General features: G+C 34.9%; 1 protein-coding gene across 3 annotated transcripts in view; it reads left to right on the top strand.

Moving 5' to 3' along the window:
- NOVA1 (NOVA alternative splicing regulator 1) overlaps positions 1-25,680 on the top strand; it is a 140,841-nt gene that overhangs the window by 6,116 nt on the left and 109,045 nt on the right. The window contains exon 2 of one of the 3 annotated variants that reach the window (XM_058806189.1): positions 3,424-3,500. The exons of the other annotated variants lie outside the window; for them this stretch is intronic. The gene's annotated coding sequence lies outside the window, so the exon portion shown is untranslated. The remainder of the gene's footprint in view (positions 1-3,423; positions 3,501-25,680) is intronic. 3 annotated transcript variants of the gene reach the window in all.

Here is a 25,680-nt window from a genome sequence, read left to right as displayed (position 1 = left end):
GTTTTAAAAAAATCAATGCTTGAAATAATGTTGAAGTGAAATACTGCTTTTTCAGCTATGGAAAAGAGTAGTGGTGTTAGAAGCAAGAATGGCTTTAGTTAATACCTGTCTGTTGTGCTGGTTCCTTGAAGGGCTTTGTCATACATCAATAAATGCATTTCATTTTTTTTCTTGATCCTACTTTTTTTCTTGAAATGTTGACATTAGCTAATTAGATACTACATAAGTATATATCTAAGATTTTTAGATTCTGATGCAAACACTTACATATATTAATTCAGGGATAATGGGACTAAGGAAATTACTAAATATTGAGTAGAGATTTCAGAGGTGGAATCTAGAGCTGTATAGATTTTTAAAGTAATCACTGATCTTTTTACTAGTTTAAAAAAAAAGACACCAACCACCAAAAACTCCCAAGTGTTGATTGCCAGCTGTTCAGAGAGATAATTCTCAGTTGGACAGTTGTCTGTTGCCTGGTTACAGAAACAGAATAAAAAAAAAAAGTTAGCTTGTTAGCCAGCGGATCTGTAGTATTTTGCATTTAAAAGGAAGCTGAAACTGACTATGTAACTTAGTAGCATATTGAGATTGTTACATATCTGGGTTCTGTCATTTAGCCGATGGTAATTTGGTAGGCTTAGAGAAATTTTGAGAAGTTAAAGTAGAAATTTGGCACTCATTTTTTTCTACCTGTAGGGACTTATTCATGTTAATGAGTAAATCAACTTTGACATAGTAAATGGCTTTGGTTTGCAAGAAAGTGCTGTGTCTTTGTCTTGCATAGAAAGGTTTATAAGAACTTCTGACAGATTTGGAATGGTTAGTCTAACTTGAATAAATGACATGGGCCAACAACTAACTTTGTTGTCAAAATAAAAAGAATAGGTTGAGGACAGCTGTTATGACATGGAAATGCTGTGTTTTAAATTTTCAACATTTTCATTGTGATTGGTTTTATCTAGGTTTCAATATGGTTGAAAACTGAAGTATTTTTAGTAGGTTAGAAAGGTTATGTAGATGAAGATGCTTCTAGTAACAGCATTGTTTTTTGATAAAGTCAGGATTTCTGTAAAGCAATTACTATTTAAAAAAAAATAAACAAGACTTAAGTTTTTCCCTTTCAAGAAGTTTCAAACTTCCATACAATAATTTAATAGTTTTTTGTAGGTAGATCCAAGTTTTAATGGATTTTTGATAGAGAATAGGTGTTAGAGATAATATTTAAAAAAATATAAACAGGGAATGTCTGAATCTCCTGTTTTCCTCTTCTCCCTTGTGCAGTAAACAAAACACATGCTTGCTTTTCATAATGGATTCAACCTGTACCAAGCAGTGTCTTTTTCAAGTACTCTTTGATCTTTGTTTGTTCTTTAGTTAATTTCATTAGCTTAGATATTGGCCTCAGTAGTTGACTAGAGAATTTTTGTCAGTGATCAGTAGCTTTTTTGGCCAGGGAAGAAAACCTTGGATTTAGTGAATTTGTCAGACTGGCCTCCAGAAATGGAGCATAGAGTGTTGGGGAAGAGGGATTGCACCTTGTTGTTATCACATTTCTGTCTTTGGACACGGTTCTCACATAAAGTTAAGCAACCTCTATAAAGATTTGGCTGGCAAATATCATTGTTGCATCTTGCAGCAGTGCAGGCAGCTTTCCAGTCCCTCTTTGAGTTTATTTTTTTCTTAGCATTTATCGGTAGGCCAGTGGGAATGAATGACTTGGTGAGGAGTATCGTGGTTGCTGGAATGCTGCAGGTAATTGGGCTGGACTGGTGAGAGCTGTGGCCGTGTGCTTCTCACGTTGCACTGCAGCTGCTGTTGATCTTAATTAATCTGACCCTCCGAGGCTGCAGTGTCATGGTACAAAACGCAGTGCATATTAGAAATTGGAAGGCTGCTTTTCTGACTCTTATTGATGGCCATGTTTCTAGGTAGGCCTTTTGGTTTTTCTAATTGCATTTGTTTGACACTAGCATAAAATCCTTAACGTACTTCAATCTAAAACTGTAATATGTTTTTCCTGTTTCTCAGATTTATCTGTTGAGTAATGAAGCTGATGCACGTGTTTTTGAAATGTCACAGTTATAATGGATTTAGTAAAAATATTTCTGCTTATTCTGGCAACAGCTATTGTCTGTAAATGAAAAGAGTTCTACTGTGTCTGGTATGAATTTCTGGTGTAGTATACTATATTCTGTAGGGGGAATGCTTAGTGCTTGTTTTATTTAGCCCAGTCTTGTGGTTAAGGACTTCTAGTAGTATGGAAACATGGAGAGTTGGAATTTGATGTTGTCAAATGGAATCAATTAGAGTGCTGTGCATGTGCAAGTGCAAGGTTTTTAATTTACTGTTGATATATGACTGTCTTCATTCTGACTGCATGACATAGCTTTAGGAAAATAGGAGGTTCCTTACAATTCACCCTGGTATTCAGAGTAATTTTCTTTCTCCCAGAGGAAATCTCAAATTATACTATAACCTAGAGATTTCATAAGTGTTCCAGTACAGATTTGTGTTCCATCCCGTTTTTGTTTTGATTTTGGGGTTTCTCCATCCCAACTTGTGATAGATAATTCATGGCATTATAAAGATCAACTACATTGCTTGTATTTTCATTAAAAATAGAGAAAGGATTTTCAGAATACTCTGCTTTAAATTTTCCCTGTATTTGATAAACACATTAAACATTTTAATACATAAAAAATCACAAGATCTAAATTCCTATCCACCATGATCTTTTTTTCACTCTAACATATTGATAATTATGGTCGAATCTTACTGGAGTTTACTTAATATTAGGTGTGCTGCTCTTGATAATAGCTAAGCATTGCAATTCCTTTGCAAGAACTTATGTGATTGAAATGTCAGTTTAAGGCAACCTTTGGAAATACATCTATGGAAATCAGCTCCCAGCTGTACAATGCTAGCATGCTTTGTAGCCTTTGAGTATGGATTTATCACTCTTTGCTTGAGCTAGTTATTGTTCTTCTTGACTCCTGAATTGCAGTAAATTTGTGTAAGGTTTAAGGGTTCTGCATAATTGATGGACAAAATAAAGTCTCCTTTGTGGAAGGTTGGAGAACCTTTCTTCCAGGTTGATGAGCATGAACCTAGGTTGATGTAGGTGATGTGAGTAACTAGTTGTGTGACCAGATAGCTCTTGAAAGAGCAGTATGTTAGGGACCAGGTTTAAAGCTAAACATTGTTGATATGATTGACCTGGAGTCAGATCCCTTGTAAGTGAGAGATACTCTTGTCAACTTATGTATGTGAAAGTGTAACATTATGTAACATTAGCGCTTGTTGGATATAAAGGAGTATGAATCTTGGACAAAATTTCATGTTTACCTGGTCTTATAGGTTTTGATTTTGAGAAGACTAAACATCTGTTTTTCATCGTTGATCTCTCACTGCATCCTGCAGGGCCTGTCATCTCAGCATTGACAGGATCAGATGAAAAATACAATCGATGTGTTGACATTTTTTTGAGAATCACTCAGGTAAGATTACTTGTTATACAGAACTACAGTGAAATTCATGGCTGCTGCTAATGTTTCACCAGTTGGAGCCTTTGCATTCTCAATCATTAATTAAATTAGATACTGAGGTTCTCTGCATGTTCCCTTGTTTCTATTTTAAAAGCACTTTTTGTGCCTTGCTCAGTGCCATTTAACTCTCTTGTAGTTTCCCACATAAAGAGCTTCACACATTTGTACTATTTTCCCCCACTTGATAGAGTGGCACCTGTTTGCTTGAATGAAGAACCATAGTGCACACCTCCAAAGCTCTTGGAAGATTTCTATGTATTTTTTCATTCTCAAGTAGTGACTTTAGTCCTGTTTAGATTCTTCATTGGCAATAGGGGGAAAAAATCGCTGTAGAGAACCAGATAAGCAGGTGCAGCAGCAATTTATCATCTTCCCAGTGTGTTCGAAATTCTGGCTTTTAAATTGCACATGAAAAATTACAAATATTTAACTGAATATACAATGGTGGAGTTGTTATTTTTATAACATGAATTATTGAAATATATATATTAGGTCTTGCACTGGAAAAGTAGGAAATGGCATGTGTCCATTCAGTTGGCTTTGTTGAGCGTCCAGTGTACTTACAAAATTAAAGCTGTTACCAGAGTGTATTCCAAAAGAGTTGGGCTATGAAATGTCATGGCTGTGAGAGAAGGGGGAGGAAGGACCAGTTGGGCCATATGCCAGTGTTGGTGCTTGATCTAACAGTGGTTTACGTTTTGTCCCCATCTGTAATCTGGTGTTAGGGAGTGCCAGAGTGCAGGTAGGGTAGTCTGGAGTACAACTAGAAGCAGCAGCAGCAGTTCAGGTGCTGCCATGGATACTGTTTTGGCAGCAGTATTGAGCTGGAGTTATAGAATATTTATGTTTTATTGTAATCTGGCAGTCTACCAACAATTTTCCTGAGGAACACCAAAAAAAAAAAAAAAAAAAAGGGAAATAGGCTTTTTAGTGGAGTTATGCCTTGGATTTGAAGAAAACTTCTGTGGAACAAGAGAGGGTCTTCCAGCATTCTGTCTGTGCTGATTTTTCAGAGATCTGCAATGAAACGCTGCTACTGGATGCCTTAAAGCTTTATAAAAATGATTTGTTGCAAGTGTTAGATGTAGAACATGTATGGGGTTTGTTTTCTGCCTTGCATGTGTGTGCACACTTCATTCTTTGTATGTCTTCTACTTAACGTTATTAGGTGAACACTTGGCGACTGTCAATCTAAAGCAAAATTTGCATTTCCCAGGAATTCCTTATACAAATATGATTTCCTACTTTTGATTCTCTTACTGTGCACGGCAGTACACTGAAGTCTGCCAGTTTTTTGTTGAGATTAGTCTTCATCAAACAACATATAATTTTCAGCATAGGAAAATACTCAAAGAAGAAAGAAAAAGAAGTATTAACTTTAAAAAGATTTCTTTTAGGGATATATGTTTTTGTGGTTTTTTTAATGTTGGTGATGCCAAGTGCTCATCTAGTATGTGCACTACTTTTAACAATAATAAAACACATACTTTATAATTTTATAAGATTTTTAAGTTCTGTATGGATACATCTATGACTAGCTGTTCTAGTAAGTGCCAACATGATATATTATGAATGAATTATTAATGAATAATTTTTTTATTTATTGATTCATGGCTAGAAAGATGGTTCTTTCCCTGAATAGCTAGAATTTAGAAGAAAAAATTGGTTCCTCTGATTTTAAATCAGAGTGTTAAAAATATTTGAGTGTATATAGAAATATGTGTAATTGCTAGTCCCAGAACTTTAGTCTTGCATGCACTTGATGGTAGAAAATCAATTAAATGGGCAGCTATTTAATTTGTCCCATTAGGTTTCCTGTACCTTTGGAAAACAAACCCCTCCAGTTTATGCAAATGTTTTATGCCCTCTAGTCTGGGAGACATAGAATTGATAGTGGTAACAAGGTCGGTGTTTGAATTAAGCAAGACATTTATAACTAGCTTATTTTTATTCCAGGTTTTTAAATGGTGCTTTGTTGATTAGTAACAACAAGATTCTATTGTTTCTATATTATCTTTTCTAACAGCTCTTTTGTCTGATAGCAATTACTGGTTGAAAGAATGTTAGTTGTGATGTTCAGAAGTAGCTCAGTTCTGTCCTTCACATTTTATTGGCTTAGCACTTCCTGAAACCTTTAGTGCGGACATAGGGACACAAAATCTAGTCATCCATTATTGCAAAATCAGTACCTTGACATTTCTCTTTTCCAACACACATGAATGTGCTCAAAATGAAGAAAAAGAAGCTTCTCTTTATTTATTCACTTTGTCTAGTTTTCAATTGAATCATATGGTGTATAAGGAGCTACCATGCTTTCCATGTTGACTAGTCCAGGAACATGTGAAGTTTCATCTCGTGCAAAATTCTTTGTTTCCTTTTGTAAAGAAGTTTCTACTTGTAAAATTACACAATGTCGTATTGGCTGTCTGAAGATTTTTGTTGTTTATTATTAAGAATTTTGCTTTTTACTAGGTTGACTAGTTCTGATTTGGGTGCCTTATTTCTCCCAGTACAAAATTTCAGAAGTGATTACAAAAATTTCCCCAGGGCTGCAATATTTCACCTGCAGTAAGACTTGATGAACTTTTCCTCAAAAGTATGCATATAGTTATATGGGCTCCTAAGTTAACCAAGGACTTTTTTTTTTCCTGTGAAGTATTTAAGCATAGGAGTTCAGAGTGGGTGGTCTTAATGCTCTTGGTACTTATAAGCATGCATCTTAGTTTGGATGGGTTTTCCCTGTTAAGGATCCTAAGGAGGCATACAGGATTTTTGGTGTAAATTAGTGTATATTTGTAGGACTGGTTTTGTGTTACAAGGTTTTCATATTTCAAGCTATGGTTACTTGGGAGTGCAGATAAGCTGACGATGGCCATCTGATATTCAAGTCAAGTGTGCTTAAAACTACAAGTATTTCAGGAGCTATATCAAATTTTGTATTTTTAGGATGACCTACTTCAGTAAGTCTAGAAAGAGGTGTGATGTTGCAATGCTGATTTAGAGGAAATAGTGCTATTAATAATTATGTGCTGAATTGTGATGCAGTTTATTGACAAACCAAGGCATACTTTGAAGTGATTGATGCCAGTTCGAAAAGAAACAAGTCTATCTGTAGGTATTCTGGAATTCTCATAGGTAAGTCTCTATGTAGTGGGAAAGAGTAGTATATCTCGGAAAATTTGAGAAGATTTTATTATTCCATATTGAATAATTTCTAAAGTTTCCCTCTGCTTTAAGAAGATTTTCTTGTGTTAATCCCTTTAGAGTGCAGTAGTTTTCACACTGTATTTTCACATGCTGGATTCTAAGGGGTTATAATTTCCCCCATTTCTTTCTCCTTTGCTCAAAAGAAAAGGATTTCATATTGGATTCCTGTATAGACGTTTCTCAGAGTTAGAATATAGAAAGTTAGAAAAGTTGGAAATTAACTTGTGGTGCCACCTTCAAAATATGAGACTTTGCCAATGCTTTCCCTCTTCCACTGGGGAAATGGAGGGATCTTGCTGGCTGGGCCATGCTAGAATGCTGAAGATAGTTAAAAATATGTGTTTAATCCAGAAAATACTGTGTGTGTGCTGCTTATTTGGGGAAGTCAGTATTAAATTAAGTATTTAATTTCAATTATTAGTCTTTGAGTTATTTTTGGAGCTCCAAGTTTTCCTACTACAAATCATTTGAATTATTAGTAGTAGTTCAGCATTTCTAAATGCTGAAAAATGAGTAGTTTATTTAATAAGCATTTTAACATGAATAGTTTTTTACTGCTGCTTTGATACTTGCTCTTCAGAATAGGAATTCTGCCATTGAAACCATCACTGATGAATTCAGAGAAGTAAAATTTCCAGTTTTTAGGTGGGGTGAAGATGTTTGGATGCAATCAAAACCTGATGAATTGTTTCCGTTCTTTGTTTTGCTTGAGGTCAAATATTCCCCTAGAGGTGAGCATTTCTCCAGTTCTCCAGGTACAGTTTTTCCATTTTTTCCACTGCGGAAGTTCGAGTACCTTAAGCAAAAAGAAATAAAAATTTTTTTTTATCTCTTAAGCATGAGGACTGAAAATTATAATTTCTTTCCTATTTGCTGCTGCCTCCCACAAGAGTAAGTGGAGACACTTGTACAAAGGCAGTAATAATACCAGCAGTTTCTGTATACAAACATTAAATTCAGGTAAGTATTGAATTTATGCAAGGTGGAATACACCTCCAGTCTGCTTAATCCTGAAGTGGTGTGTTTAAACATAGGGATAGATTATTAGTAGTGAATTTTATATATATATATATATATATATATATATATATACATATATATATATATAGTGTGTGATTTTACTTTAGGCCTTTTGGTAAAAGGCTTCTGTCTTTTGTTTTGAAGCAGACGGATGGTTTGTTTTGGCTTTTTTTGTGGGTTTTTTCCCCCCTGGTGCTCATTTATGGTTGTTAAGATTTACTGCTGACTTTTCCCCTGAGAAGAGTTGTGTTCTCACCATTTTCTAGGCTTGCAAACAATTATAATTGAACTTTTCTCAGCTGGCTAGAGGTGTTTGAATCTGTATTTGGATATTTCTTTCTTCCTACATTCAATTCTATTATAGTCAATGGAATTATGGACAAAGGAATAATGCATGTGTTTTGGTAAGGATAATGTAGGGTGCCTTTTCACTTATCAATAGATATTCAGATATTTATCAAAAATAGGTATATTATAAAGATTGCCAGTATGAACTTGCTAAATATACATATTTTCCCTTTTGGGGTAAGAGTTTCATAGTATTTTCTTTTAGTTCATGGTCCCTTTGCAAGGAAAGCTACACTGTTTTAAAACTTCCTTTTAAATTTTAGTGCAGATATGTAACCCTTTACTAATGCCAAAAGCAGAGCAAGTGATAAAAATTTAGTGTATATAATAAACAATTTTTGGAATTTTTTATTCTTTGCTTCAAAATGGCCTGGTTTTCTGATCTTTATGTATAGATTGGCTCTTGAATCTATTTGTAAATCTCTTCAGTAATTCTATATAGAAAAACACTGTCTTTATGATAGTGTATGCCAGTCTGGCTAAAAGATCAATTTTAAAAGAAGTGCTAGATCTAATCCAGATTCAGTTACAAATTCTTTCCAAGTAAACGTTTTCTAAAGTCTCCTTCCATTTGTAAATATTTGCTCTTGCTACAACTACTAATTTTTGTCTTTTATTTTGATGTACGTGACTGATTTTAGCTTTGAAAGGTATAAATCAAAATTTATGAACTATGGAACTGACTAAATTATCAAAAATTATCTAAACAATTAGTGGGAAGGATTCTGTAAAGTTTTAATAGGAAATGCGAAAAGGCACAGGAAAGCTTTCTAAAAATAAACTCTAAGGATATATTTGCATTTTGGCTAAAAATAGTCATTATGAAGTCAAATTGCCCTATTTTTGGTTATTATTATATAAAGTGTTTTGACTCATGTTTTAGAAAGATTATTTGGACTTTTTATTGGGGAAGATTTGAATTATATATGGAAGAAATCAAGTCTATTCACCTTCCAGCTTGTCATTAAGAAAATTTAAATACTTAAGGTTTTCCCATATTCTGTGTAGTACGGTTGTTTACACAAGTCTTTATACTTTTAATAATATTGTCCGTATTTGTTTATTGAAAATAGGAACCTAAAATATCTTGTGTTCAGATTCTAATGCCTTTCAAATTATTTCAGAAAAAAAAAATAAAAATCATTTTTGCATGTGTTAAAATTCGAGCTTAATAGAAACCTTTTGTAAAGGTAATTGCAGGTTCAAGGACTTTATGCTCATTTCAAACTGGATAAAATTGGGGAGGCACATTTAATTAGATTCTTGTATGTATAATTACTCTCGTGTTTGTGATGTAATCTGTTTTTTAGAGTAAGACAGTATGTTCAAAGGTGTCTTGATATTATCTGCTTTCTGTTGAAATTATCAAATACACCACCTGCAGTTTGTGAGAACTAAGGGAGACAGTGGAAAAGGCATTTGATGACTGAGTGGCATACCTTTATTTTTTACTCTGGGACAAGAAACAAAAGTATTTGGAATGGCTGCTACAAAGTTATTTGTCTATTAAGGTGCTAGCTGTTAGCACATTTTGATTTTTATTGTCTAAAAATACATGGTCCTGTTTGAGTTGGAAAAGGAAAGATTAAGGTTATATAATGTTTTGTGGTAGCTATGTGTGAGCTCTTTGCTTATTTGCACAAAGAAACATAAAAAAAAATCCCTCTGAACAGCTGAAGTGACATGAAGCACCAGCTGGGGAATCTGAAATCAAATATTTTAGGGCATGATTTGTACTAAACTGCAATTAGAATGTATGATTCTGCACTAGCAATTGTTCTGAGTGAGGTCAAATTGCACATGAAGGAACACAAGTGATGTCTGTCTTGACTGCGACTGATGTCTGTACACGTGCTATTTCACAGTATTTTTTATTCACATTCAAAACTGGGGCAATGACTAACTTGATTGTTTTGTCTGTTTATTGTCAGTTAAGACTTAGTGTGTCAATAGGTGAATTAAAGAGTTGAAAGGAAGAAAAAATTGAAAATACCCTTTTAGATAAACATGTTCTTAAAAATTTAAAATTAATTTTTCACCCCAATATTTTAATAACAGGAAAGTTAAGAGCAATTCTGAAACATCAGAGACTTGTTCCAATGTATTTTTTTCTCTTTTAATTTTTCTTTTAACTTGTGTGTGTTAAAATTGCAATATTGACCTACTGGTATTATAAAAAGATAGCATTTTCTGTTTTCAGAAAAAACTGCATTTTGACACATTGTTTAAAAACTAGAACAGCTCTGCATATGAAAACACAAACTGTGATAATTAGATAGTATGCCATATGTGGTAGTTTAAGTTGGCATATATCTCAAGTGGCATGTTTAATGTACTGTATTACTGGAATTAGTAATTTTACAGCTGAGAGCTGTTAATTCTGTTATGCTCATTCCCCCTGATGAACCTGTAGGTAATGATAGCAGACATTTTTCTTTGCAAAAGCCTGTTTCTGATAAATTAAAAGTTATAGGCTGCTGTTTTTTTAATGGAATCTTTGACTAGTGTATGTTTCTCATAATATTTTAGGTGTTTCTAACTACTTCAGAATTCTAAAATTTTCTTAAAATAAAGATACAGTTGGTATGGATGGATGGTCACATTTTTTGCTTATGAAGTATATGGAGTCAGGAAACAAGGAAGGTCTGTTTTTTCCATATAGCTTTTTTTTCATTCATGTAGAACTTACCCACCTTTTTGTTAGGGTAAAAAATATTGTTAGCCCTAAGTGCTTGAGAATTGTTAATGGTGGTTAAAATCCACATACCTGTGGATTCTGTAGTGCAGGCTGAATATGGTCATGAAAAGTCAAGGGAGGAAAGCAAGACTCTTGAATACAACTGGCTATGCCTGAGATGGAGTTAAATTTTCCTTTTCATAGCAGCTTGGATGGTGCCAGGTTTTAGAGTTGTAACCAAAAAGTGTTGACAATGCACTCATGTTTTAGCTCTTGCTGAGCAGTGTTTGCATGGTGGCAGGGCCTGCTGTTTGTGACTCTGCCCAACTCCCCAGTGACGAGACTGGGTGTGCAAAAAGAAGTTGCCAGGTGGAGAACCCGAGCCGTCTCAAGCTACTCCATGCCATACAAGGTCCTCGCAAAAGAAGAGAAAATGGAGTGGAGTGTTCAGCTAGTGTTTTGCTCAGAGTGAGGCTGGGAGATGGTCTGCCTGGGGACACTGGTGATTGCCTTTGCATTGCCTGTTGGAGTCACGGAGTCATAAGGGTTGAAAAACACTTAAATCCAGCTGTCGTCCCACTAGCAGCACCACCATGTTCACCATCAAGCCATCCGGTCCTAAAGTGCCATTCCCATGTTTTTCAAACACTTGGAGGGAGAGTGACTGCACCACTCCTCTGGGCAGTCCATTCCAGTGCTTTACACCCTTTCTGTGAAGAATTTTTTCCCGATATCTAATCTAAACCTGCCTGGGTGCAGCTTGAGGCCATTTCCTCTTATCCTGTCACTATAGATGCCTGGGAGAAGAGGCCAATCCCCACCTGGCTGCAACCTGCTTTCAGGCAGTTGTAGAGAGCTCTAAGGTCCCCCCTGAGCTGCTGCTTCTCCAGGCTAAACAGCCGCAGCAAACTCAGTTGTTTTTCATAAGACTTTGTTCCAGACCCTTCACCAGCTCTTTTGCCCTTCTCTGGACACCCTCCAGCCACTCAGTGCCTTTTGTGTAGTGAGGGGCCCAGAACTGAGCACACGATTTGAGGTGCAGCCTCGCCAAGTGCTGAGTACGGGGAAATGATCACTTCCCTGGCCCTGCTGTTGCAAGCCAGGATGTCATTGGTTTTCTTGGTCACCTGGGCATGCACAGGCTCATGTTCAGCTGACCAGCAACCCCAAGGCCTTTTCTGCCTTTTTTGTGGGTTTTTTATTTTCTTCCTATTTTCATTTACTTTCTGTAATATTTTTATCTTGACCCATGATTTTCCTTGGTTTGCTCTTAGTATTTTCTTCCCCTATTCTGCTGGGAGAGTGGGTGAGCAGCATTGTGGGGAGCTTTATCTGCTGGACAGGATAAAGCCCACCACAAGGATTATTATTCTTTTTGTGTAGTGCAAATATTTTGCCTTTCTAAAAATGTACAAAAAGGTTGAGAGACACACCCACAATTTGCCTCAATTTTGTCTTTACATACTGGCAATTACTAAGGGTTGCAAAAATTAATTCGATTTACTGCTTTTGGGGCTGATTAGGTCCTCATCTGTTTTCCTCTACAGACATTTTTGGTGTGGTTCTAGGCTGGGTATGCAAAAGGAGCATAGTTTAGAAAGCAGCAGTGAGAGATCTTTTGGGAAGGAAATTAATGTGAAACATTAGAAAACAGGTGTGGAATGGACTTTGTAGTTTAGGGACTCCATTTCTCTGTTGCCCTTCCAGACAAATCCATAAAATCTCATAATCGTTACCCTTTTAATGCCTTCCACACTCCCCAAAACTGGGGTGATGCTGCCAGTTCCAAGCTCCTCCACAAGAGAAACACAGTGGAAAAGGTCTGAAACCTCTTTACTCACTGAAGAGATGTCCTAAATAAAAAAAGGATAAGGGTGACAAAGGAAAATGTGCCCTGTAATCTTAGTGCCTGTTTATATGAGACTATTCAAACAAGCTTGTTGGGAAGGTGAGATTTGGATAGCAAGGGAAAGGGGAAATATCTTTTTCCTTCATAAGAGAATGAAGTTTAAAAGTAAGAATTGCTGTCCTTTTTGACAGAACTATTAACACAACATGATACTCTGCAGTCGTACTTTTGGGTCATTAAGTCCAATTCCAGCTTATTGCAGGTAGCTATCATTCATAACCCCACTCTATGAAAGACTTTTTAAAGACACGTAGGAACTTCAAAAATTGCAGGGCTTCATTAGCACTGGGATTTGCTCTCAGCCTTTTTTCATGAAATGCGTGGTTCCTTTCACAAAAAGTAGTGTTAAGGTAACTTTTTAGCTTTGAGAAGTTCTGATTTAAAAGTCAAGTGACTGTGAGTGGGGTGTCACATGAATATCTGATCAAGTTCATAAATTAATAATGTGTGAGTTGAACATCAGTTTGATTGGTAATGAAAACTATGTTGAAATTAAGCATGGCATTCTAGACTGTTCACCGTTACCTTTAAATCAACCATACTTTCTACTATTTTGTGTGATGTTGTGGTTATATTTTTATTCATGTTCTGTATGCTCCTCAGCCATTTTAAAGCTGATTTCCTTTCTGTGCTTCAGTTTGTGGTTTTCTAATTGTAATAAATATTTGTCTATGGAAAAGGTGATCAATTGTGTCACCACCTCCCCACCCCAAGCCTAAACTGCAACAGTGAAACTTAGACTCAAGTAGTTGGAGGGCATCAGATGTTCACTTTCCTGTTTACCCCTGTGGTAGGTGAAAAGGCTGTGGATATGGGGTTTTTAATCTTGTAATTAAATGTTACCAGAGTTGTATATGAGCAGATGGCTGAGGAGAGGAGTGCTTACTAGACCACATGTTTAAGAGTTTTGCCTCCTTCAGGTCTTTTACTGTCATTGACTATAGGTAATCTATGGGCTCTGGGTGATTCTGTTGTGGTACTACTGTTGCCGCTGCCTTGGTGACATAGAGTGTGCGAGGAGATGGGTTTTGATTTGTTGCACTGCCTTTGCAAAGGCAGGCAAGAAATCAAAGGGGTGGCTTTTTAACTCTAAAAATTTGGTCCCATTTAATAAGACTCTCATGGGATGAAATAGCTCTTTCTCTAGCTCAGTCTCAACAAGTTTCAAAATAAAGCTTTGAGCAGTATCCATAGTAATCGTTATAAAAAAGGAGCAGAACTTTTTATTTTGGATGGGCGTTGCATGCCTGTGCAAATGTAAAAATTAGGTTATTTGAGAGAGATATGTGCCCATGTATATGCAGTGTGGTGTTATGTTAGAAGATACAGCTTGCCTTTTTGTTCTTGAGTTCTGGTATGACTTATTTGCCACTTCCATATCTTTGCTTTTTCTTTGTTGTTCGCAATATGGTTCACCCTGTAATGCACAGAGTTTGCACAGAGATTATGGTTTCTAGAAAAAGGACGAGAAAATGGAACTGCAAAGAGAAAGCAGTTCAAATAGTTCAGTCAAGCAATGCTCAGCTGTTTGAATTCTAAACTCCTTGGCTTAAGATTTGTGAAAATTACCAACTTCTAAATTGGAATCTCAGGAAATCAACATCAGGATATTTTGTGAAAGGACAAATGGAGTATAGGGAGGTTCATTAAAGCTGAGGATCAGGGAAATGTTTAGCTTTTTGACTGGATTAGTATTTTAGATATAAGAATTATTTAACTTTTCTAAATAAAAGACATTTTTGTTCTAAAGTAGCTTTTGTTAGCAGTACTTTTTTGGTAGAGGTCAGTCATTTTTTTTCTTAAACTTTTATTTGATCAGCTTAAACTAAGTAACTATAGCTTTACTTTATAGTAATCTAAATTTCTGTGCTTAGCTGAATAAGAGAAACAAAAGTTATATTGAAATAGAAACAACAACCACTGATTTTGTAGTACAGGAATTTGGTAATAAAATTTATATTAAATTTTTTTCAGATTATGTTGCATGTGCAGTTCTACTTTATTTGTAACTGAGGGGTTATTAAATATAGATACTTCTGTGTATAACAGAAAGTGTCTGTTCTAAGTTCTTACAGATTTTTGTTGTAAGTGATGCTAATACCATTTTTACAGGTGAAAGTATTTTATAGTTTAAGGTTCCCTTACAATGTGTGCAGTGGGAGATTGAGTGTATTTTAGGTTTTGTGACAACAACCTGATCTCTGCCCACTTCCCGAAGACAATTATTGTCTCTTGACTGATTGCGTAGGAACCCATAGGATTCCCATATACTGTCCCAGATAGAAATGCAGAATAAAAATCTGTTTATGCACAGTCTGTTTACCCCAGTCATTGTTTAGAAGACAAATACAGTTTTGGAATTAACTTTGTGTAGGAATGTGATAAGTTTTATGTACATACCAATCGGTGTTCTTATATGACATTGCATGAAAATGAATAAATGTGAAATAGCATCATTATAAGGCATTTTTCTAAATTAAAGTTTACAGAATGAGTTTGATAAGTTTTGTCATGAAACCATGTTTCAGATGGAATCAGAAGTTAGGGGAGTGATTTTGTGGTTTTTTTTGAGCAACCTACAAAATTAATAAAACCTTTCCAGTTACTCTCTACATATGTGTAGCACATGTGTTTTTAACAGTTATGTTAAGTTTTAGTTTTTAATTAGCCATCAGGATAAGTAAATACTAAAAGGGTGCAGTTACTTTGTGACTGTCATTTAATCTTGCCTGAATTTAAAAGCTATTTTAATGACAGTTATGATAGATGATACTTTAAAATATACAGAACTAAAGCTCTTTACTCCATTTAAAAGAAACTATTTTTTTCATTGATGATTGATGTGGAGGAGAACTACCTTTGAATATTGTAACTGTATTGTTTTTCTAGAAATCCTATCAATTTAACACACTCTATTTAACCTTTGTTTTACCTGTTTTTCTTTATCATTCAAACACCAGCATTTTACTTCCTAGAATAAAGCTGCTTGTCAAAGTGGAGAGCTTCATGTCACTTGGTGGGCATCTTGTACTCTAATTTTCTTTCCTCTCTTTGTGTGTACTTGTTCAGTGGTCTGTGAACTTTATTTTTCATGCAAGTGCTATACTGGATTGATTTCTGAAATGTAATCCTATCTTCAATTGTGTCCTACAAGGAGCTACAGTACTTTTTGTAATTGAGAAGTATCTGTATTCTAAGTATCTACAGAAGTAGATAGAGAAGTAGTATCTATATTTTTGTTTTCCTCTTGCCTTCTCCCTTATCTCCTGCAAGTTTTCGAGGACTTTCCACCTTGTGAAAAGTAATTCAATTACAAATGAAGAGTGGTTCTGAATTTGAAATTCTAAAGCATCTATTTCAGAAAAAAAAAACTTTCTTAAATTAAGTGTGTATTTTGTGTAGTTGGTCATGAAGAACTCTTTACTTATGAGCAAGGAGAAGGTTACATAAATAGAGGAAAAACTCACGTCATTTAGCTCAGAATGTGAAGAACTTCAGTTAGGCCCTGAATAATCAAATAAGCAAGGAATTATATATTGCAAATATATTTTTGGGTTATCTGTAAGGTTATATAGATAAAAAAGAAGAGAAGTTTGCAGTTTAAGTGGAATAATTTTATTATTCTAAAATTTTACTTTACCTTTGGGTATTACTTATGCTGGCTCGGGAAGAAATGAGGAGCAATGGTGCCTTTTTACAGTACACATAGGAAAACGGCCTTTGAAAAGCTTAGGGAAAACTGATGTATAAAAAAAGTATAGCAGATCTCCATGTTCTTTGTTAGCAAAAAAAATACTTCTGTGAAAATATGAAAGGACCTTGTTCCAACTTAGAAGTGGCACTGATAGACTATCTACTTGTCATAAGCACTGTCTTCATGTTCATGTGTTACGCTCCTAGGGGCGATGCTGTTTGATCTTGGTATTGTGGTACTTATGCTTCAGTACCAGCACTGCATTTGCTTTATATTGGTGTTCTCCATTATTGTTTTAAAAGACAGTTTTGAGTTCAGTGGTTGAAGTTACTGTATTCTTTCCTGTGTAGATATGAACAGTTGTAAATTAAATTTGATCATCTGTCACAGTCAGGGCATTTGAAAATTTAGTAATTATTTCAAACATTACTGGTATAAATCTGATGTGACTAAACCCCAGACTATTAGCTGTAGGGATTCTTATATTGCAGTGCAAGAACATTTATCAGTATCTACTACTTTTCTAATATTTTTTAATATCCCATATTATAATGTACATGACTTCATGCAAGTGTAAACTGGAAGACTAAAGTACTGTAAAAGTTTAGTCTTTTACAAAGATAAGTCTTCTACAAACAAAGATAAGTAAAGAATAATTTTAAAGGGCATTTTGAATAATACTTCAAGATGATTGGGACTGACCTCTCTTTGCTGTTTGGTAAGAGACTATTATTATTTTTAAGTAACTGAGAAAAGGGACAGTGGACAAACATTCCTGATAGCCATTTGTACAAGGTTCCTGTTTATGCACTTCACTTTTTTGTTCCAAATCCAACAATACTTGGAACAATAATTTATGATGGGTGTTCTAAATGAAGTCGCATCAGATTGTAAGGACTATACTGAGCTAAATTCAATTAAAATTTTAAAAATTGGAACAATATGTACAAAGAGAGCATCTATTTTTATAGCTTCATAAAAGATGTAATCTTATATGTTCATTGGCAGAGTCATGTTCTCTAAACCAGAATTTTGTGTACCTTAATGAAACCCAAGGAAAGGAAGAGTTTGTTTTAGGGAAATACAAAGTGGAGAAGAAAGGTGGTCAAACTGTAGAATAATAGTTGTCATAGTCATTTTTTCTGACTTTGGTGTTAACCATTGAGGCTTCTTGTGGTTATCATCCTTGATGGAATTAGTGGAAATAAGAGAAGTGGTATCTCACTCATAAGTTATATCCTAATAGCTCATTTTCTTTTTTTTGTCTACTTTGTGATTTTAAAAAGGAAAAAGAGGGAAAATTCCTCGTGTGTGTATATATAAATTTTAAAATATTTTGATCTATACTGATTCCACAAGTACAGGAAAAAAGATGATAGGCATGTTAGAAAACTCTTAGGTAGCTGTGGTAAAACATAAGTGAAACCTGATTTTATAAGGTCCGAAAGAATTGCTGATATATTTCCCCCATCCTAGCTATGTGCTGTAAAATGCAGGAGGTAGGTTGGATTTTCTTTTGGTTTGTGTTTTTTTGTATGTGACTTTAAGTAGAGATGCATAATTTGAAAATTTTGCACTTGGTAATTTGTTGTCATAGGTAAATCATCTGATTTGATATATATCTGGTATATCTGATAGATCAAATCTTGAAGTGTTTAAATTGGTTTCTTTTTAAAGGTGCTTTATATAAGGCATAATTCTATATGGCATGTATAGGTTGCTGTAGATGCCTACTTTTTTTTCTGTGTGTGTTAAGGGGGATGCTGATTGTTTTTCCCTGTAAAGCATATTATTCTAGTGACACAGATTAAACCGAAACAAGTTCTAAACATTCAGATCTCATGGGTTTAGGAAATCCCAGACACTTTGAATTTTGTACTTACAAAGTAAATCTCCTGAAAAAGCTGTGAACATTTGTACAAAAAATTGAATGCAATTAAGCAGCTAATTATCAAAATCTAATTCAACCAGGTTACCTGCTGCCAAGATTCCTCACTTAAATTACTTAGGAAAAAAACTTAAGGAACCTATTGCAGGCATTTATTAATAAACTTGTTCTAGAGTACTGTAGTGTCTGTAGCCTTCTGATTCTCATGATAGGTTTGTGTTAATGTAAACTTACCAAACTCACCAGAAGTCTGTTATTTCTGTTGATGATATGAAGGTATTTATAAATTTGCCTTGGTCAAATAGCAGAATTGAAAATGTTATGGGCACCTGTTTCTGACAACAGTCAATTTCCTTGCAGTGTGGGATTAAAAATTAGATATTTTGAAAAAAAGGCAGGAATATAGAAACTTTTCCTCCTTGTCAGACATTTATTGCAACTTCCACTGAGTTATTGTGTAATATGTTCTCATATGCAGTAGTAAATTTTAGGTACTGGGAGGCTTTCTTGGCTTCAGTTTGTCCCCATACTTTTCCTATTTCCCCCCTTTCTTCACTTTCCATTTGGTAAAACATTTGGACGTGGAAGGGGAGGAGCCAAGTTCCACAGCAATCCCCATTAACGTGGTCGCGGACGGTCGCAATGGTACTAGTGTGTGCAGTGTGATAAACATACTGCTACTGTGTGAGCAGCTGAACACTGGAACATCTTTCTGGAATGATGACTTTTTTTATTTCATAATAGTATGTTTTTTTACTCAGTATGGTGCTTTCTGCGTTCTTGTTTTTATTACAAATATTTCAATCAAGTGCATTTGGGAATCAGAAAAAGTGCAACATAATGAGCGTTCTGCATACAATTTAATGGAGGTCCAATTATGGCTGAAGATGTTTTAGATCTTCCAAAAGTCAGGTGTAATAATGAAACAGATGATTAACTGTACAGGCTCAGGTCTTCTGTTGATTAAGTAAGAAAGAAAAAGCATTTGTCTCATACCTGTTTCATTCTTCTTGAATGCCAGACTGTTAACAGAGTTTCAGATCAGTGTTACTAGCAGACTGTAAGGGAAGAATATATCATTGAGTAGTGTGTGTCTTTTTTTTTTTTTTTTCCCAAATCACATGAATGCAGCATGTTTGTGTTTCCACACTGACCTTGATTAAATGTGGTAGAGGAGAGTACTTGCTGTTACTTTTCTGGTAGTCAAATCCTAAAATAAACGGAGAGCTTGAAGACCAGTTTGGAATCCATAAAACATTCAGTAACTCCTTCAAAATAAAATAAACCAAAAATAAATACAATAATAATAAAGCCTCAAATAAATGCAAATACAAATCAAAAGAGCCCTATCCTATGTATTTAAAAATGCATGATATATTTTTTAATTTTCAAGAGTAGGTCTAAACTCACCCAAATGAGATTGCATGAAGTATATTGTCTCTTACATGCAGAACTTTCTTCCCTTCTGATTAAAAACACACTAATATTACTTTTGAGGTCTCAGTTTTTAATTTCTTGACACAGGGACAATGATTTTAAAAATGCTTGGTTTTCACAATCACTTTTCATTACAAAACAAAATGAAATCTTTGTTCCAAGCAGAAGAAAGTTGAAGTACAAGACACTATTCTTTTTGTTGCTGGCTCTGTTTTAGGTATCTGTGTCTCAGACTAGATTCAGAGGTTAGCAATAAAAGAATCGAAGCACAGAAAATTTGTAGTGTTAATGAGGATTATTTTTAATGATGCGTAATCTTGCCAACTAAAAATGTGTGTTTTCACTAAATTCTCATCTGAGCCTTTATTAATTACTGTTTTTCAGAGACTTTTTCCATAAGTTGAATGGGGGTAATTTTCAGTTTTGTGTTGTAGAATTTTTGTTTTATAGTAATTGTCACTTTTGTACTTGTAGTTTCTGATAATGGAGGAATACCACCGTTAATAGTACAGGAGAAATGAAGAAAACTATTTATCTGTGATGCTTTTGGTGGTATTTACTTAACGACTTGTAAGTCATTCATGATTATGCAAACTTACTGAATGGGCAGAGTTAATATCTTTTGTTAGCATTGTGCTGCACTACTTTTTAGCTACTCATAATTTAAGAAAGCCTAAGCAGAATAGGATGCTGCTAATTGCTTGTGATTCTTCTTCTGATTCTCATTTTGACAGGAGGTACTCAAAAATGGAAATAATTAATTATTTCAGCATCCTGCAGGTGTGAGATGTGCTGTTCCTAGGTTTTTTGGGGGGGTGGAGGAAATGATGGGAGAACTGTAGCTGAATTTTATATAAAATTTGGATATCTGGTTTGAACTTGCACAGAATTACTTCGTTCAGGATATGTACTTTTCTTTTGTAGTTCCATATATTGGTCATGAGTGGTTGACACTGTGTTTGCTTGACAATGAAACTGCTTTTGTTTAAACCTGGATACTTATAAATAGTGCCTGAAGTGATCCTCTGTGAAAAGTTAACCTGAACTGAATTTGTTAGCATTGTACCAGAGCATTCTCAGGCATTTACTTTTTCAGAGTTAGTGTTCATTTCTGAATGAGGAAATTCTTCCTTACGGCCCCTGAGGCACCAAAGTTAGTCATGTTCCCTCACCAGGGCTCTTCACAAAGTCAGATTATGTTGTCTAGTTGTTCCACTCTGAAATGAGTCGTGTACAAGTGGCATTGTCTCTTGGGTTTTGGTAGCTATCACAGCTCTTCAGTTACCAGGAAGAAGAATGGAAGGAAAAGATACAACAAATGTTTAAAAACATGACCTAAGGTTCCAACTCAGTAATTACAAGAAAGTGTCAATCAGAACAGCGTGTGGGAACACAGTACCCACACACTATTCTGTGGCTTCTTCATGCCGATTTTTCTTTTGATTCCTGTGCTTGACTAATTTCAGTTGCTCAGATAATTCTGATTTCACTACTTTTGGTTTTGGAAGCAGGTGTGGTGGGGGAGGGCTGGTGAAAAGCATAGCTCTCACCCTTGTACCTGTAGATTTTCTAAAGCAGTATTGAAGACATAGTTAATATGAGGAAAATACATGATTTTTCATAGTTCTGTTGGAAGTCATTGATTCACTTGCTGGAACTCTGAAGAAGTAGAAAACAAACCAGCTGAAGGGAGAGATCCAAATGCTTGGGCAAACTGAAAACTAAGTGAAGACAGTGGCACTAGTATTGATAATTCATATTGAGTGTTAGGCTGCCTTAATTATAAATGAAACCCATCGATACTATTGTTAATTTTTACTAAAATTATCAAGTGATTTGTAGAAAACTTGATGATTCTACAAATTTGGAGAGTAGTTGCTTGAGTTTTCTTTTTCACAAACCAAAGAACCCTACTACTTGTAAACTTACGAGCTTTTCTTCTGATGCTTCAAATTAAATTGAAAACAAATGTATGCTTTGGTTCCCTGGAAGTGTTGGGAGTTTTAGTTTGTGTGTTTTCTCTTGTGCAGAAAAGTGCCACATTGAGTTTTTTCCCACATTGTTTGTTGTAATGTGACAAAAAAAATCTGGCTTGTGTGTGAAACAAATCTTTCATACTAGGGAGGCTATCTTTAATAACAGATGAAAAATGGTTGTGGTAGTTGTGGCTTCCTGAGATCATAGAGATAGACTTGTTTGTGTGCATTTGGTTTTCTTTTAAAATTTAAATGAACCACTAACTATAATTTACAGTTTCCTAGGGAAATAACATTTAATATGTGGCTTAAAATGTGTTTTCTGTAAATACCTGTGGTTTTAAGATATCTGTATTTTTGGTTAACTGGGTGTGTTCATTTTTCAATAGCAGTCTTTTGGAACCACAAAAATGAAAAGCTTTTAGCTTTGGGTTTCTTGGTCTTCCCTCTAGCCCCATGACTTGTATAATGCTATTCGTGTTTTACTATGTCCTTAAAGTAAAAATGGCTCTTTTGACCAGCATACTTTATTCAGTAGTTTAAATGTGGTTATTTAAAAAAAAAAATGAGTCCTCAGTAATTTAAATCCCAATCTGTTAAATAGTAGGGTTTAGCTGTTAAAAAACTTTTTTTTTTAAACTTGAACCCCATAGATCTTTTTTGTATAACCATTACTACTGAAAGGTAAAAAGGTAATAAATTTAAGAAGGCTAGCTCAGGAAATACCTTATTTCCACTTTCAGTTTAATGAAACATCTACCAAAATGCATAAAAAAATTTGTTTCTCAAGTGTATTATTTACAGGGATGTAAATTGGAGTTATACTTAAATTCTGTGAAATAATGGGGTTTTTTTAATTACATCTTACTTTGCTAGTAAAATCCAAGAATTTTGTTATCCTTTCTCTGCCTTGGTCCCTTTCTTCACTTCCAGTGGGATGTATTGAGACATCTCTGTTTTCCTAGGCTGACAGCTAGATGATGGTGCACTATTATAATTAATGAGTCAAGAAACATTTTTCTCATCACAGTTGTGTGGTTTACTAAATGAAATATTCAAAAATTCTCTAAATGCTAAATCATCAATATCGTAAGTTGTTGTTTAAAAAAACCAAAAATATATACACACATACACGCATATATATGTGTATGGAATGAGGACATAACAGGAAAAAGCATGCATGCCTTGGGAAAAAATGTACCCTCCCTAAACAGTACTTTTTGGTACATATTGGAATATTCTTCTTAGCTCTTTGTAGAATTTCAACAGTTAATCTGTATTTGTTTGCAACTGCAAAAGTCACTTTTAGTGTTTTGTCTGTGATAGATAGTTGTGATGCACCCAAAAAGGAAACACAGAGGTAGGGATTTGAATAGGTTTCAACTGTTACTTGGTTTTATATTAACTATTTTGGCCTATTTCTCTGCACAGAAGTTGATTCTTTGCTTTGGTAGATAGCTTTTACCATGTGTACTAATTCAAACTTAGCCATCCAGTGAAGATTATTCTGTTAGACTGAATTGCAGAGGTCTCTTGCTCTGGTCATCAGATCCACTGATCTGCTCTTTTTAGCACCTTCTGTGTCCTGGCCCTGTGCCGGTGCGGTGTCCTTGACCTGCCTTTCAGATCATGTATGTATTTGTAAGGACAGCTCCTTGCTTATTAAGACACTCTAAATAATACTGGAAAATCCCCAAACATTAAATATTCTTTTAATTTCACTGTTCATTAGTTTGTTCCTATGAAAAAATTAAAATTCTTTTGGCTCCAAGCAGTTGTGCTTTACTAGCAACAGCTTCTTTGCAGATAATTTAATGCTTTCTAGTGTGCCAGATGTCTTATAGGTGGCCAGATTGTGGGTGGTCTGTGTACTGCCCGAGCTATATAGAAATGGCAAAGCCCTGGGTCAGAACAGCCCAAGTCTTTAACTGTCCCGCAAGGCCTGGTCATTTGCCACCCCAGAAGAGAAGCTCATGGATGACAAGTTCACTCTTGCACAGTCCCCTGGATCCCTTTATTCATTACAATAAAATGCCCAACTGGTTACCCTTCCTGGTGGCTTTTTGTGGGTTGTTCGTTCAGAAGGCTTTTTGAACTTCCTAACATTGCAAGTTTGAATGGATTTGATTTGGAGATGTTGACACAGTTTGGTTATGATCATTGCATTCCATTGTTAATAAATTATACTTGGAGTCTTTTTATGAAAACAGGTGGTGTTTTTAGATTTTAAATGTGTTTTTAATGAAGTAGTCTAAGGATACTAATATTTGGCCAAATGTTGCTGTTTCAGTTCTGAGTTACATTGCAGTTTCCATGATAGTTGACCCAACTTTATGGCCGGGAAAATAGGAGTAATTTTGTCAGACCTTTAGTTTACTACCTGTAGTGTGTATCCTCACTTGAGCTGTTTGTGTCAAAACATTTGTCAAGGATTATCAGAATTTACAAAGGGAAATCCTGCTCTGAGAATGAGCAAAGGAGGTGTTGGAGGGGAATGTGGTGTACCTGTATGTAAGAAAGCAGCAGCCTTCTCCCTCCTACCCTCATGCCCTACTCCCAAAACACACAACATGTTTCTTTTTAATAACTTGGATATTTTCAAATATTTAATATATAGATATTTTTAATATAAGTTTTCAGAAAGTTCTTAAAAGGAAAAAATTGTAATTTGTGTTCTTTCTAAGTTCTTAAATGAATGGTTTATGCTGTAACATCTTTTATAAAGAGAACTTTTCCTCCCATAGGGGTAAGGAGTATTTAAAATGTATTTAGGTTAATTGCAAATTAAAAAAAGAACAAAGTTTTAAATGGTCTGGTGGTCTGAATTAAAAAGAAAAAAGTTTTCCATATCAGTTTTTATTTGGTCATTCCTGTCCTAATTTTATTAGTGTTGCAGTCTTTCATAGAATCCTGTGAGAATACTGGGATAGCCAAGACCTGAATTTCTAATTTGGAGAATTGTGTCAGACATTTCCCTTCTGCTCTTAGTAAGTTTTTTTTGGGTTTGGTTGCTGTTTGTTAAGCCTACTTTCCTTAGGCGAATAAGGTTTATGAGGCTGTGGTGTGCCCTTTCTGGTTCCTGCTGACCTGTTTGCTCATTTCAACCACCAGAAGGGTTTTTAAAGGTATATTTAATTTTTTTTAAGATCTCCTGTGTTTTGTGAAAATTTTCAGTGTTTGCCAGTTGAGAGAAAAAACCCTTAAAGTGTTTCAGTGAAGCAAAGTCTTCAGTGTTGATTTTAATCATCACTGTAGTAGTTCCTAAGCATCTCAAATGCCAGTAGGATTTCTTGAGCTATATTCAGCTTCAGCATCCAGTGGTATTATTTTTGATGCTGATAAAATACTTCAATATCTATCCTCATGTTTATTGAAGAATAATTTTTTGAGATTAAATTTTATCTGGACCTTCAAGCAAACTAAAATCAGAGAAGAAAAATTATATTTCTATTTGATTGTAAATATCTTGTTCCTGCAATATAGAAACGAAAATCACTTTAATATCTATTGCATTTACTAATTTTAAATAGCATAGCCTTTATGGCCAAATTCCTGTTTTGAGTATGTTATCACAGTATTCGTTATTTGACTTAGGAACCATGATTAGCCAAAGGGTTGTTCATTCTTGCTCTGTATTTAGGTAATCTCTGTCCAGCTAACCCAGAAGTGCTAAATATAGTTCTGCCTTTTACAATAGCTCTTCATTGCTGAATCATTAAGGATCCTGATTAAATATCAGATGGTGTCTGAAATATCTGCTAAGTAATTTTGTTTAGCCCTATAGTATTTTTAAGGCAGGTTCTATGAGTAGCTGTTTTTAGTCTCTGTGCCTTGAGGGTTACTTTTTGTAGTAAATATTGCTTATAACAATATATACCAAAACCATCCATATTTTGGTGTCTATAAACTAACTTGTTTGGATTTTAAGATTAAATCCTAGAGAAAATAGCAATAACGTGCTGTATTAATTCAGTGA

Source organism: Ammospiza caudacuta, chromosome 6 (assembly GCF_027887145.1).
Source record: "Ammospiza caudacuta isolate bAmmCau1 chromosome 6, bAmmCau1.pri, whole genome shotgun sequence".
Classification (NCBI taxonomy): Eukaryota; Metazoa; Chordata; class Aves; order Passeriformes; family Passerellidae; genus Ammospiza; species Ammospiza caudacuta.
This window is presented reverse-complemented; position numbering and strand designations above follow the sequence as displayed.